Consider the following 16,160-nt stretch of genomic DNA (forward strand, 5'->3'; position numbering starts at 1 on the left):
ATAAAATCACTTTTTTTTTTACTGGTCTGTTAGGCTAAAACCGTCTTTGCCAATAATGAACGATGTGGTAACACTTTATATGAAGGTCACTGTTTTAATGAGTTATGCATACATTCATCCATAACACCTTATAATGTGACCATAATTATAATCATATTTATTAGGGATGGCCTGATACCGATACTGGCATAAGGGATCGGGCCGATACTGAGCCCATATACTCGTACTCGTATAAATTCCCCGATACCACCCACCGATACCACTTAATCACAGTTTCCTCTAATCTTAGCTGCTGCTCTTAAAGAAACACTTAACAGTTTTTTCATATTAAACTATGTTATTCCCTTAAAGGAAATAAGCTCATTTTCCACCTCCCCTCGAGCAAAATAATTGACATTTACCTTTTTCCCGTTCATCCAGCCATTCTGTGAGTCTGGCGATACAACTTTTAGCTTCAGCCTAGCATAGATCATTGAAATGGATTAGACCAGTAGCATCTCGCCTGCTAGCATCATGTTTAAAAGTGACTAAGATTTTCGGTAATTTTCCCATTTAAAACGTGTCTCTTCTCAAGTTAGAAAGTGCAATAAGACCAACTGAAAATGAAACCTGACGTTTTTCTAGGCTGATTTGACATGGAACTACACTCTCATCTGGCGTAATAATCAAGGCAACTTGGAAATGTACCATGGGCACAGTGATATCACGCAGCATCTGAAAATAGTCCCCATAGACAACAAGCAGTAGTAGTGCCAGTAGTTTGCAAGTTGCCTTGATTATTACGCCAGATGAGATTTCCTTTAAAGGAGACATATTATGCAAAACTCACATTTTGCGGGCCTTTGTGTTCATATTTAGGCCTCTACTAGGGTTGCCAACTCTGAGAAAATAAAATACGGAACAAAAATACCCGGGGGGGGTCATTGGGGCCCACCTACACGTACCTCCACCCCCACATCAAATTATCATTATGATTATCATTATCACAATTATTATTATTATGCTATATTGTTAGACATGCACTTTCACTTCAAAGCAGTCAATATTTGAAGTGCTAAAAGTGCCTAAAGTGCTATGCATGTGTGTACATGTCCTATGCACATCAGAGGCCTGCTTTAATAATGTAAGATATTTACAATAGTTCATTGCTTTTGCATGGTTGCATGAGAAATACTTCTGAAAACAGCAATTATATGGGTGCTATTGTTTTGGGATGTTTCCCTCATGCAAGCATCATAGGCTACTCTGGTAGGCAAATGGAGAAAAAAATGATGTGCTTTATAATGAAATTTCATTTGAATGCCTGAATGTAAAGATCCAGGAAACATAATACCAACTTTTGTCTATGGTAAACGGCTGAGCATAAATCGTAAATGGCGTAAATCACTTATCTGGAGATCTTTAAATGAAAGACTAAAGCTACAATCTTTTGACCATGTTATATTCAAATTTGACTAAACAATACTCAATGCTAAACAATATTGTAGGCCTACAGTCTCTGCTCTGTTTCCATGGAAGTTGCAAGAATCCACGTTGTTAAATGTCGTTACGTAGCCTAATTAAATAGTCTTCCAGGTTGAAGCGGAGCGCCAACAACGTTATTGTGTAGTTTCAGTTTCTGTTGCGCAAACGCACAACCGTATGCATTCAATGAACGCTCATACCACCACTTATTTGTATGACTCTGTTTAATCACATCAAACTAGCCAGCATTTCCTCCTAATTGCAGAAACTTCGGGCCGCGGTTGCTTGATCCAGATCAATTGCGCAGCTAATTATCAGGTGAAGCACCGGACCTCACTCCATGCCTTGCGGACCAGCAGGCTCCACGTTGTGTCAGGGAGTTTTTTTGTGTGTGTGTTTTTAATTGTAGTATGTGTGCATTAAGCAGTTTCTCAAAAATACGGAACAAAGAGCGTTCCGTATTAGTTCAATACGGAACAAGACTTTTAGGTGTCAAATACGGGACGATTCCGTATTATACGGAACGGTTGGCAACCCTAGCCTCTACTGTTCTTATAAACACTCCAAGCGTGAAAAAAACCCATCCATCACTTTCTGTAGATCAGTAGAAAGACTTTGGTGTAAAGAATAGTATGCTGCTGTGAGCCATTTGGATTGCTCCCTTATTCTGATGTAATACTAAGGGAATTTGCATAGACCAACCCTAGCACCAGGGTGTAACATATGTGGTTGGATGCCGGCTCTGTTTGTAGTCATTTTCACCTGTGAAAGGAGCAGCGTAATCAATACACGCAGCCGGAGGCGTGGCCAGCCCAGAAACGGCTCAATTTGGGAGAGACCAATTCTAACCTCGTTTAAAAAGAGGTTTAATATGTCCCCTTTAAGAAACCACCGCTACGCTTTCATGAGGCCTACTCACAATGCTTATTTCAGTCTTGCACTTGCTCACCGAAATCATGTGTGACCTACGGGAGTCAAATGACAAAGGTCTTGAGTCAAGGGTGCTCGACTACGTCACCTGGGGCCTTTCACACCAAGATATACTTTAGCTAGACCTCTAACACCTTAACTTAGACAAGAGGGCTCTCACACACAGATACTGAAGTAATGACAGAGACGTGGTATGTCAATATAAAAGCAAACAATATTTATTAACAGGGAATTCAGTAAAACACAGTCTGGAGTTTTGTTTCTCAGAGTTGGAATATCAAAATACAAGCAATAATGGTTCCAATGAATCAGCTGCTAGGGAGAGGTTGCTTGTCCTGGAAGAGGAGTGAGACCGACACACGACCCATGCTGCTGATTCAGACATACACACACACTCATAGACACAGGTACTACGAAGAGTGATCAACTTTGAAAACAACTGGTCTAGACAGACAGACTGACAGACAGACTATCAAGACAGACAGGCAGACTGTCTAGACAGACAGACAGACTGTCCAGACAGACAGATAGAAAGAGAAACTGTCTAGACAGACAGACAGACAGACAGACTGTCTAGACAGACAGAAAGACATACTGTCTAGACAGACAGACAGACAGACAGACAGTCTAGACAGACAGACAGAAAGACTGTCTAGACAGACATACAGACAGACAGACAGACTGTCTAGCCCTAGACTAGTTTACACGCGCAGAAATTAAAAGTCAATAGCCTAGGCTATCAGCATCACGAGATTGCAGTCATTATCGGAAAATCCTGACATGTCAAACTAGACGCGAACGCGAGGCAAAGCCAACAACAACAAAAAACAAATTCATAAATGATGTATTTTACTCTAAATAAATAATTTGACCTTTACCGTTTCATGGCTTCTGCTAAGAAACAAATAGTGCATCACTCGCATCAAATATTCTTCAATTTCAACCCCAAGCACTGAAGCACATAACCAGAAAATATGTTTTATACAGTTATACAAATAAGATACCAAAAAACAACAAGTAGCAACGTTGCGTGAAAAGAGAAATGCAACCAGAATATAACGTTTCTTTTTTTAGTTGCAAAAACGTTCGGGGAACTTTGATAACCTGGAGCTAACGTTCTCTCCAGGGTATTAGAAGGTTACTGAAAAACTAACCACAGGAGAACCAATGGCTAATGTTATTTGCTTGCTGGTATTCAACCATAATATAACGTTTCTTTTTTTAGTTGTAAAAACGTTAGGGGAACGTTAATTTTTTTGACAACCTGGAGATAACGTTCTCTAAACGTTGTTAGTAGGTTACTGCAAAACTAACCTCAGGGGAACCAAAAGCTAACGTTACTTAAAGTTAGCAGAACATTATTTGCTTGCTGGGCACCCACCAAATTTGAGAGCAGTCGGATGAGTGGTTGGAGAGTTATGCGTGGAACAGACAGACAGAGTGACACTCAGACAGACATTCCTTGCATTTATAGATAAATAGATACTGTTTATTACACATTACACATGTATGTGTGTGTGTGTGTGTGTGTGTGTGTGTGTGTGTGTGTGTGTGTGTGTTCGCCTGGACGGCGGAGCAGACAGACACATCTTGTGTGTCCTTCCATTAAAAAAAAGAAAACAAGAGGTTTCTCCCTTCTCCTAACAACAGAGCCCAGAGCTCAACATATATACTTAGAGCAGCAGTGCCCCATAGTGGTATCAGGCCTGAACTGCCTCTGAGTGGAGTGTGCGCACGACGGAGAGGGAGAGAGAGAGAAGGGTGGTGTGTGTGTGCGGCACATGCAAGAGAGAGAATAACCTAATTGGCCTGTTTCGCTCCATCAACCATTCTGCTTTCAATGTAGGTGGGCTTTTATCTTGCTTCTTTCAAACTACAGTTTTTTACAATCACTTTGCTCTAGAGTTTGCTCTAGAACTCTGTATCTAGTTGTGAAAAATGACATCAACGTCCTGAAAATAGTAGCAAAGTGATTGTAAAAAACTGTAAATGAATCAGTTCAGTGTATCTAGCTATACAAAATGTATCCATATCTCGTACACTTAGTAGTTGCCTAGACTTCATGACATGACCAGACTACCAAAATCTACTTATTTCATTATCATAATTTCTACATAGGCCTTCCTTATATGTCATGATACCACCCTAGAATTATTTTTTGCATGTTGAGATGTCTGTGTTATGCCTTGCTATGTGCGCTCCCTGTCTCACAGCCATGGGTAAAGCCTACCTTACATTGACAGACTTTGCAAAGATTTGGAAAAGATTTTTGAAAGACTACAGTCTCAGACCCTCTCACATCTAAAGACAATTCATCGAGTTTCTAGTCACAGGCCAGTCTCAGATTAGGATTTTGCAAAGACAGTGGGTCACTATTTACAAGACTGCTACTAGATTCCTTCAAATTATTTCCATCGTGCACTAGGCTACACGTCATCATCAACAGGAACTCATATACTGTACGATAGCCTACTCATATCAAAGTAATTTTTTCCCGTTTCTGCAGAATTGTTTCATGTGTGACATCCCTAACAGATATGAACTGTTCTGTCACGTAGAATAATTAGATTAATAATTTATAAGAAATGAAATAACAAATAATCATAGCTGTCGCCTGTTTTGCTCCTTCCTGTTTGGTGTTCGAGCGAGGTTATGTGCACGTCACTATTTGCATGAGCCACGACTGAAAAGATTTCCGATAATATCAAACATGTTTGATATTGTCGTAACGGCAAAACTAGAAAAACATTGACTCCGACGGACTTGATTGCAGACTACCTGACAGAGCGGCCACAGTTTGTCAGACTGAAGGACTGCCTCTCCAACACTGTAATCAGCAGTACAGGTGCTCCACAGGGAACAGTGCTCTCTCCAGTCCTGTTCACCCTGTACACGTCTGACTTCTGCTACAACACGGAGTCAGAGAATGTCTAATAAGGGGAGAAGGACCACTAGCGAAATACTTCCGCATGGTACTGCAACTAGAGGGCGATCGCGAGCAAGTGATGAATGAATGGGTAGCAATGGAGCTGAACCCCCCAGTACCACATTTCTCGTTATATAATTTTTTCTCCTAAAATTGCATTAATGCATGCGATGCAGGATAACTTGACTTGACAATCAGCTGACCAATACAATTTTCAATATGTGTTGTTATTCCTAAAAACCCTTTCAAAGTTTTCATGTCACGTGACACAAGCGAACCACTTTACGGCCATAGACCTAAAAGAAGGTTCAGCTTCACGACGGTCGTAATCGGTCGCGATTGTCGCGAGCATCCATGAGCTAAATGCTAGCATGTTACAGGGAAAACGGCCCATCCTATGAAAAGCAGAAAGGACATGAGTGACTTTTTATTTCATTTCCAGTGGAAAACCTATACTCAGGTAGCTACTACGACAATGTACATTAAGAAATGAAGTTGTCAACTGTGAAAAAAACGAGTTCTAGCCGCTTAGCCCCATAGACCACAATTCATGTATCACTTGCTCGGCAACGCCCCCAGCGGAATTTCAACAGATTGCATGAACAATCCGGTACAATGGAGTTAATAGGAAGTGGACCGGCTCTCCCTAAAGGGGCTCTGACGGAGTCATGCCACATGCAGAAGTTTTCAAATGATACTGCAATTGTGGGATGTATCAGGGATGGGCAGGAGGAGGAATACAGGAGCCTGGTGGAGGACTTTGTGCAATGGTGCAGACTCAACCACCTACAACTCAACACGGCCAAGACCAAGGAGATGGTGGTAGATTTCAGGAGGTCTTAGCCTGATCAATGTGGAGGTGGTGAACACATACAAGTACCTGGGCGTACATCTGGACGATAAACTGGACTGGTCAGTCAACACTGAAGCAATATACAAGAAAGGGCAGAGCAGGCTGTACTTCCTGAGGAGGCTGCGGTCCTTCAATGTCTGCAGCAAGCTCCTCTGGATGTTTTACCAGTCTGTTGTTGCCAGCGTCCTCTTCTATGCTGTGGCATGCTGGGGAGGAAGCACTAGGCAGAGGGATGCTGGGCGTCTAGACAGGCTGGTAAGGAAGGCTGGCTCTGTTGTGGGAGCTGATCTGGAGTGCATCACTTCAGTATCAGACAAAAGGACCCTGAACAAGCTACACAGCATCCTGGACAATGACTGTCATCCACTCTATAGCACTATCATACAGCAGAAGAGCTTGATCAGCTGGACACTACGCTCCATGACATGCACAACAGACAGACTGAGGAGGTCATTTGTACCCAGGGCCATACAACTGTACAATGCTTCACTGAAGGGAAAAGGAGAGTTGGACTTCTATGCATAGTATATCTGCACCTCCACCCTCTTATACACTTACATGGCATGGCTTACAGTACATGTCTACCCTCTTTTTGTCCATTTATTTGACCAATGACTAATGTCTGCACCCATATCTAACTATCCTTGCACTGCTGCTATAACTCTTATATTATTACTATGTTAGGTCTATTTTAATTGTCCATATATTTATACTAGTACTGTTATTATTATTGCTATGGTTACATTTTGTACTGTACATATTTATTACTAGAATGTAATCTTGCACTGTTGCACTGTTGGATTTACATGCTTACATTTTGTACTGTACATATTTATTGCTGGTCACTAGAATTTAATCTTGCACTGTTGCACTGTTGGACTTATTTGTACTACCAACTTGACACACACCTCATACTGGATAACAGTACTAATCCTCCTCAGTACATTCATGCACATCTTATCCAGTATTTTACTGCTCCTTTAGACATGTTGACTTGTTGATTTGCTTTGTATTTTCCTGTTTACATTGTATTGTATGTTGTGTGTGGTGTCTTAAGCTGCTGGGACCTTGAATTTCCCCATTGGGATCAATAAAGTATCTATCTATCTATCTATCTATCTTAAAACCGCTAAGATTGGCACCTTACACTAAACGATTTAGTTGACGGGAGCGCGCTGCGATTCTAGTACAACTCCCAGGATTTCCACCCGATTTTCGAAATTTAGTCGCCGACTGTTTAAACAGACCAAAATCGTACAATGTAAGCCAGCCTTAAGATGTTAACCCTTTCTAGCCTTTCTTGCAGGAATACCTCACTCATGAGTTATTGGTGATTACAACAGTTCCGGTCGAACGATTTAGCAATATTTGGACAAGACACGTTCTATCAGTGGTGATATTAAGCAATATCACCAGAGACAGTTTATAAAGAGCGCTATGATGAGCAGGCATAGGCGTGAGAAGTAGCTTAATTAAAAATAATGAGTGAATGATATTCTCCGTTTTGCGAATGTGTAGGCTATGTTTGCGATGTCTGCTGAAAAAAAGCTATAGGCCTATTGTTTCTACAATTTAAGCTAACTTCTATGTGAATTCGAGATTCAGCATTGAGACACATTTTCACACATTAAACAAGCAGAGCTGTAGCTCAGTGGTTAGACCTTCAGCTTGACCATCCAGGGGTTGCTGGTTTGATCCCCAATCTATTCATGACGGAAGTTCTTTTGAACAAGGCATCAATAAAGTATTCTATTCTATTATTTTCTATTCACATAACTACACGCACGCTGGCGAATTCGAACATTCTGAAACGCGCATATGCGATGAAACACGATTGCGCATTCTTCCAAGAGTTGCCTAAACAGCCAGCCTACAGCCTAGTAGGCCAATGCAGGGGACAGAGAGATGGGGTCGGGGTGGGAAGGCAGTTAATTGTCCTCAATGCCTCGGTGATGTCTGTAGCCTAGACGAGTGTATGGGGGAGGGGGGATGATCGGTTTCAAATAGGCTATGTTTGCAATGGATAATGTGTTATGTATAGACCCCGAAGCCATTTGCTTTGAGAACGGCTGGCTGATGAAGTTGTTGGCTGGCTAGCTGGCTCAGCCAAAACCTAAATGCAGCAAATGAAGTTTTCATGACTGATAATGGCTTTAGTTGCCACTTCATGTCTACAGATCTGTAGGCTATATTGTATTAGATATCAACACACAATGTTATTGTATTGTTTTGGACAACGTTCTGCACGTTTCACTTCAATGTAGACTGCATGCGTTCATTGCGTTGTGAACAGCGCAGCAATCTCTGGAAAGGAAACGGTGAGCGTAGCCTAATAGCCTATCATGTTCAATGCTGTAAATCCATCTGTTCCAGAATATTTGGTTCATATCATCAATCTTTGGTTTTGGTGTTTGTGCAACCGGGCCCTGAAGATTTAACAAAAGTCTGAGTAGCCCTACGTAGGAATTAGGAAAGTATGTAAGGTGAGATTAAAATCAGGCTACTTTGTTTGCTTCTTTTCCCCATGTCATTTTCATTGGTCGTCAACTCACTGTGAGTCCTGTGTATCGTAGCAACGAGCACAAGACTGATGTGGTGTGTCCAGTGGGAAAATCTCATGTAGGCCTAGTTTCTAGGTTATCGTTTATTTTTTGCGTGTCACTATGATATAATTATGACCGCCGCTAGCATAGCTAGCGAAGCGGTCATATAGTTGTTGTCAAAGTTTTTTTTTTTTTTTTTTTTTCGTCATCGGTTCTGAATTTTTGGTCAACGATTCCCGGGACACCGTAACACCGGGGCACATGAAACTTGGTGGGCATGTAGCCCCAGTAGACTTTTACGGAAAAATTTTGTTTCGTCCCCAGGGGTCACTCCCCCCCTTCGCTGGCCCCGCCCGAAGGCCAAAAATTGCAGTTTTTCCTATATAACTACCTGAACCGTGGCACCGAGGATGACAACATTTTTATGGTATGTTGGTCTCAAGAGCTCGGATCAACTTAGCTTATAACCAGTAATTTGTGAATTGCACCCCCATGGTAAAAATTGAAAATGTAATGTAATATTGCTTTAATTGCCCCTATTTTCAGATGAGATGCTATGAACTGCACCAAATTTCATGTGTACGATTAACCTGACACCCTCTGGGAGTAAGCCAAGTTTTGTGGAATTTCATCCATGGGGGGCTATAATAAATGTAAATGTGTGCATTTAGTGAATGGTCCCTCAACGTGGCTGCTCTACACTGAAGCCTAGAATGGCCCGTGCCCCATGTAGCTGTGTCACTGGCCACCCCCGTGGCTACCCTGTGCTTACCAAATAAAACAATTATGTATTTATTACGATTTTATATGAGAATGTCAAAGGCAGAACTAATGCAACAACGTTCAAACACTGCAGCCTGCTGCCACTGGTGTGTGGCGCTGGCGCTGCTCAGTGAATGATAGATCAGATCAGAGAGAAGAAGACAAACGAAGAAGATGGAGTTGTGATTTCTCAGTTCCGAATGGCGGCCATATTGGAATTTTCTTTACTGTCGCTAGTTTCACACTACTTGATTTCTCATGTTGCAGTAAGCTAAACGATTTCATCTCTTACGTGACTTGTTATTCTTGCACGTAACTGTGTAACCGTCAGACTGATAAAGAAGTTGGTAAATGTCTTTACGTTTAGAAACGTAATCAAGCAAACTCATCCAAGCAGATGCGAATAGCCTGTCAGTACTCAAACCACCAGTAGCAGGCTTAGGACTAGGTAAGTAAAACATCTCTTCTCTATATCTCTACTATTTGCATTTTAAAAACTGTATGTAAAGCGTAATTCTAGCCAACACCTGTTTCCAAAATGTATTTATAGAGTCTGGACATGTGGTCCCATAGCTTGGTTTGCCCGAAAATTAAGTGGAAATATCCTTTAGAAGTGTTTACTTTAGGCGCTAGTTAGCATGTAACAGCATCTGAATTAATGAACTGGCATGGTGCATTTATACCTGACGATCTCTTTCAAGTAATTTAAATAAGAAACGGACCTCGTGGTTAGTATTTATAGAGTCTGTACATGTGGTCCCTAGCTTGGTTTGTCTGAAAATTAAGTAGAAATATCCTTTAGAAGTGTTTGTACTCTAGGCGCTAGTTAGCATGTAACAGCATGTGAATGAATGAACTGGCCACTACTGTATGGTGCATTTATACCTGACGATCTCTTTCAAGTCATTTAAATAAAAAATGGATATAATGGTTAGTATTTGTAGAGTCTGTACATGTGGTCCCTTGCTTGCTTTGTCTGAAAATTAAGTGGAAATATCCTTTAGAAGTGTTTGTACTTTAGGCGCTAGTTAGCGTGCCAGGTGTCATACCATTGCAGTAATCATCTCACTAAACACGTCTTTTCATATCCAATCTGTTCAACAGAGTTTGCCAGTCAGACCACTACACCTTTGCCAGCACCACCACCCAGCAAGCTTCATCAACTATAGCCATGCCGGTAAATACAGTGCCTATTGACAGCCTACACACCCCTGTTCAAATGCCAGTAGCTTTGTCCATTGTTAAATGTTGTTCTTAAATGTGTTATTGTGTTTTGGAAAGGTATTGCATTACATTACTCTTCACCTTTTGCTTTTGTAGTAGAAAACATGTTGATGGTAGTGAAAAGGTAGTAGCCTACATTCAGCTCAATTTTTTTGTATGAACCCTGCCATTGCAGTAATCATCTCACTAAATACGCCTTTTCATTTCTAATCTGTTCAACAGAGTTTACCAGTCAGACATACACCTCTGTCAAATTCGCTCACAGTGCTGCCAGTAACACCCCAGCAAGGTAGAACTGCATTTTCATTAATCTGGCACCAATATCAAGGGAGAAACAAGCCATGAATGTCTGTCACAACTTCTTTGCATCTTTACTTTCCTTACATCTGAAGAGTGTGTTGCATATTTATATCATCATTAAAAACAATTTTAACAAATTGTTTAAGCATGTACGATAAATAAAGCATGTAAATGAGCATGTAAAATAAATAAACAAAAGCAAGTAAAATAAATAAATAAACAAAATGTATTGAACCTAATACTATGTGTGGTGAGTCTGTGTGATGGTTGCTGAGGATAAATGTTTTTATATTGGATTATTAAATTACAGAATACATTTATAGGTTTCTCATCAGCAGGCACTGTCTTCACCTTAGTAAATTTGGTAACTTTGGTAAGTTCTATAAATAATTGTAAATTGTTCTGATTGAGGGCAAATGGAAAGTGTTATACTGTAATGTATTATTGCTATTTTAGTGCATCATTTTCATTATTATGGCCATAAATAAGGCCAATTAGAAGCTGGTGGGTAGTAAGCGGCAAAAGGGTGGCCCTTTATCTGGAGCCGCTTCTGAGCCGCCGGTGGACAGCCAGAGAACTGATGAGCAAAACTCCAGTGGGCCACTGGTGGTTACCGCCGTTGGACCGCCAACTCTGCCGCTGGTTTGTAACAGTAACTTTAGCATTGCCCATGGTGGATTAAATGATTGCAAAATATTTATTGAGGTGAGTTTAACAAGTGTAATTTCATTGGCATATAATTCAGGCCTATAGTAGATGGCTAAATGGCTACAGTAGAAGGATACACGAAAAGCCCAAACTACCAAAATCTTCATATTTTATTACCACAGTTTCTATCTATAGGCCTCTCTTATTTGGTATACTGACTAGACATTATTGAACAAACATAGGCTATTCATCTGTATTTCAGTATCTCAGTAGGTTAAAGTATTTTTTAGATACCTCCCTGAAATTACTTTTTGCAGGTTGTGATGTCTTCTATACGTTCTGACGTTACTGTTAAAATGGCGTAACTGTTAAATTCCAATATAGTGAGTAGGCTATTGGCAAAACCGATTGCCATTTTTATGTTGAGCCGGCAGGGGGCTCAGTTTAAAAAGTAACTAAGTTCGCACACACACATCAACAGATTCACACGCACAGATAAACACACTTCCACGGATTCCACACACACACACACACACACACACATGCGCACACATGCACATTCACACACACAGACAGACACACATCTTTATACAAGCAAACTCACACATGCACACACTCATATAGGCTACACATGAGCTGCAAGAGTAGGAGATATATACATACAGTATATTGCACAAATCGGAGATAAGGCAGGTTTAGACTTGCGCAGACAACGCGTTCATGTTCGTATCATGGCTGCCTCGCGTATTTTGCGGTAGTTTGGTGCGTCGGTCGTGCACGTCGTCGCAAGCGAACATGACGCGTCCGCGAGATGCAATACTGATAAGAAAGTAGGGGGCGATCACTACAAAAAAAGGTGACTGCAAGATGCATTATCGACATCGAAGCTGGAGGCAATCATGAGAGTAAACAATGGCACATGGCCACATCCGCATCTGATGTTACTATAGTCTCCCCCTAGTGAAGACCTCCAGTAGAGTGCGTAATGCTGCAGCGAGTCTGTACACCGGACACAGCAGGTCGCACACGGGCGCATACGCTTACGGTTGGTCTAACAGCAAGTATAATCCCAGCCATACAGGAAAGTTGACAAGCGTAATTCGTTTTGGAGAGAATGTGCAGAACTGAGCGGCGGTCATATTGTGTACCGCTATGCGGTGCATCTAGTTATTTTTAGATGCAAAAAGTCTAACTGGCTTAGTCAAAGTTTGTCAGATGGCGGCTCAATTTGGCTCAGAAAATGATTGGCTGGCGAAATTATTTTTCGTTAATGGTAGGCCTAAACAGTATTGTGATTCATCCGTTTATTTCAGATAGTTTGTTATTAAAAACCATTAACAAAAAATAATTGTTCGTCGACGTTGAAAAACGGTCAGCAAAATCAATCGATATGAGATTCTATACTTCGCTCCTGCCAAGTTGTGAACCCTGGCCTTCGATGTTGCAGACTGGGGTGTTAACGCTGCACCACTTGATATTTTACATATGTTAGGATAGGTGTTTAACTTGACGTAACTCAGTCAGTCCAGCAAATATGTAAGAAAATGCTGATACATTAGTCTGAGCTTTAAAAGATAGCCTACAAATAGAAGATAAGATATACAACTATGAATGTACGTAGGCATACGCGCCCTACGTACATCAATAGGCTACGACGAAAATATTTTTTACACATGTAGGCCTGTCGCAACGTTTTCAAAACAAACTCGCATTTTACCACTGTAAATCGCATCCATAGACTATGCCATGTAAATGAAAAATAGCTATTAAAATAAAGCACATATATAATACCTATTTCACATATATAAACTATATGTTTTATGGTAAAATATTATTCTCATGCCCGACTGACAGGAAACCCTTGCGACATCTGCTGTGAGAAAAGAGAATAGCAGCCTGGACAAACATGGCCGAACGCGAGACAACATAGTGTTGTCACATAAGTGAGAGCAAAATAGCTCTAAACTAGAGACCTGCACACTTCCATCTACAGAAAAGATACAGATCGCAACACACTACTCAGAGCTGACAGTTTTCATTCATCCCATCTGATCAACAATATCCCTTATGGACAGTTTCTCCGTCTACGAAGGATCTGTGACCGGGATCAGGATTTCTTTTCCCAAGCAGCGGTGATGTCAGAGAGATTTAGAGAAAGGGGTTATCACAGTGAAGTTGTTAAGAATGCTCAGAAAAAAGCCATGCAGTGCAAGAGGGAAAACCTTTTTACAAAAAAACAACGACCAAAAAGGAATAACCAGATCTTCTTCTCCACCAGATTCAGTAAGGCGTCAGAAAAAATCAAGACCATTATTAAAAAGAACTGGGACATTTTGAAAAGTGATCCCTCCTTGAGGGGTGTGTTTACAGAACAACCATCATTCTGTTTCAGAAGAGCACCTTCTATACGGGACCGATTGGTCCGTAGCCACCTCACAGCTCCATTAAAGAAACAAATATTCCCAAAGCCGCAAGGAAATTACAGATGTGGCAGATGTAACCATTGTGACAATGTGGTCAAAACGAATACCTTTTTTGATGTCTTTTCAAGAAAACAGTATTTAGTGAATTATTTTGCAAACTGTAACACATGTTTTGTAGTTTACAGACTTGAATGCGAGTGTGGCTGCTTCTATATCGGTAGGACAAAGAGACGTCTCAAGGATAGAGTGGCAGAACACAAGTATGCCATCCGCACCGGAAATTCAACCTATCAAATGGCTGCTCACTATCAAGACGCCGGACATCCCTCTTCCTCGTCACTCAAAGTGATGGCTATCGAAGTGATCCCTAAGCCCCCAAGAGGGGGCGACCAACTCAAGATCCTTTTACAACGAGAGACATTTTGGATTAGCACACTAAGTGCCACCAACTTTCCTGGACTAAATGATGAATGTGACTTCTCCCCTTTTTTGTGAATGTCCCTTAGTGAATTGTATTATTTGTCTACCTGTGTTCTAGCATTGATTCTGTTATGCTCCTAGTTCTATACAAGTCAAACAGTGATTTTCTGACTTTGTTTGTCTTTTAATTGATGATTGTCAATCAAGTGACCTTTGACCTGTAAGGGTTACTCCACCCACTTGACACCCAAGGGTGCCATTTTATACTCTGTTCTTTGTCCTATCTTCAAGCTTTATGCCCTGAAGAAGGCCATGTGGCCGCAACGCGTCGGCGTATGTTTTTAGTCTCTGCCATGTACCATTAAAGGCTTAATTTTTTTCCTCAACTGAGTGCCTTTGACCAACTTTTCTTACTTACATTTTTGCCCGGCCTCAAAAGAGCACCAGTGTGGAATTTACTACAATTTTGTACTACTCCTAGTAGCGCTCTCAGCACTCTCTTTTTAGCTCTAAACTAGCTTGTACCGGTGTGCTTTTGATCATGTAAAAATTCTGGGTGACAAAACACGCGTATGTAGGAAAAGTCGTGAACGTAGGGTCCTGGAATTTAATCGAGTGAAAATATATATATATTTTTATTAATTATTAATTTTTATTAATTACTGCGGTCAAATGACCGCAGCCCGGCAGTTCTAGGTATATCTAGGTCAAACCTACACGGCGCTTCTAGTAATACGCGTAACCGTAAGCGGTCAAATGACCGGCGCTTGGCGCTTCCAGTGTTAAACAGTTGAAGACTGTTGGATCTTCAAGACTGAACTAAACTTGTAGGCCCATTTCTTGGCTCAAGAACCACAACAGCTGCTCTTTAGGGGCTGAGCCCCCAAAGGTCTGATCCGAGCTGCCCATGCAGTGTATCTATGCCTGTCAGAGCCTGAAAATAAAAGAAAACAGAAACCCCTTTGAATGCGGAACAGTTATATAATCATGCCACGTTTGGAAGAAACCAACATTTTTGAGAAGGGGGTGTATGATTTTATGAGATATGATATAATGTCATAATAACAATGTGTTTGACATAATTATAGTTTAAAATAACAAGACACATTACAGAGATGGCAGAGAAGTCAAAGTGTTCAAAAATCTGTGTGGGCACCTACCCAGTTAACTTCAATGGCACTACACCTAATACGGCAATAACACTTAATCTCACTGAGATTTAAATTCTGATGCCCAGCCACTGATTTTGCAACTGTTGCAGCTGTCAGAAATAAATATAGCAGCCACAGCAAAAATGTTGTTCACAAAGTTTCCAGGTTCAGATGTGTGTGTGTGTGTGTGTGTGTGTTTGTGTGTGTGTGTGTGTGTGTGTGTGTGTGTGTGTACCAGTAACTGGATCAGACACACCTCATATGACCTTGTATGGGAAAGGGTATTAGTGATATAGTTACAATTTGGCCAGGAGCTGCTGGCAGCCAACATAACATCAAAACAGGACAGCTTTACAACCCAAGTGGTAAGAAAATGTCTTTTGAAATATCTCTGATTATTTATATACTTGCATGCATACTAGGGAAATAATTTGGCAGAGTCTGAGGGACATTTCAACAAGTTCTTGAAAATGTGAAATTGGATTGATGTCATATAATGGAGCTTACATGATGAAA

The sequence above is a fragment of the Sardina pilchardus genome, chromosome 14, assembly GCF_963854185.1.
Source record: "Sardina pilchardus chromosome 14, fSarPil1.1, whole genome shotgun sequence".
NCBI classification, from domain to species: Eukaryota; Metazoa; Chordata; class Actinopteri; order Clupeiformes; family Clupeidae; genus Sardina; species Sardina pilchardus.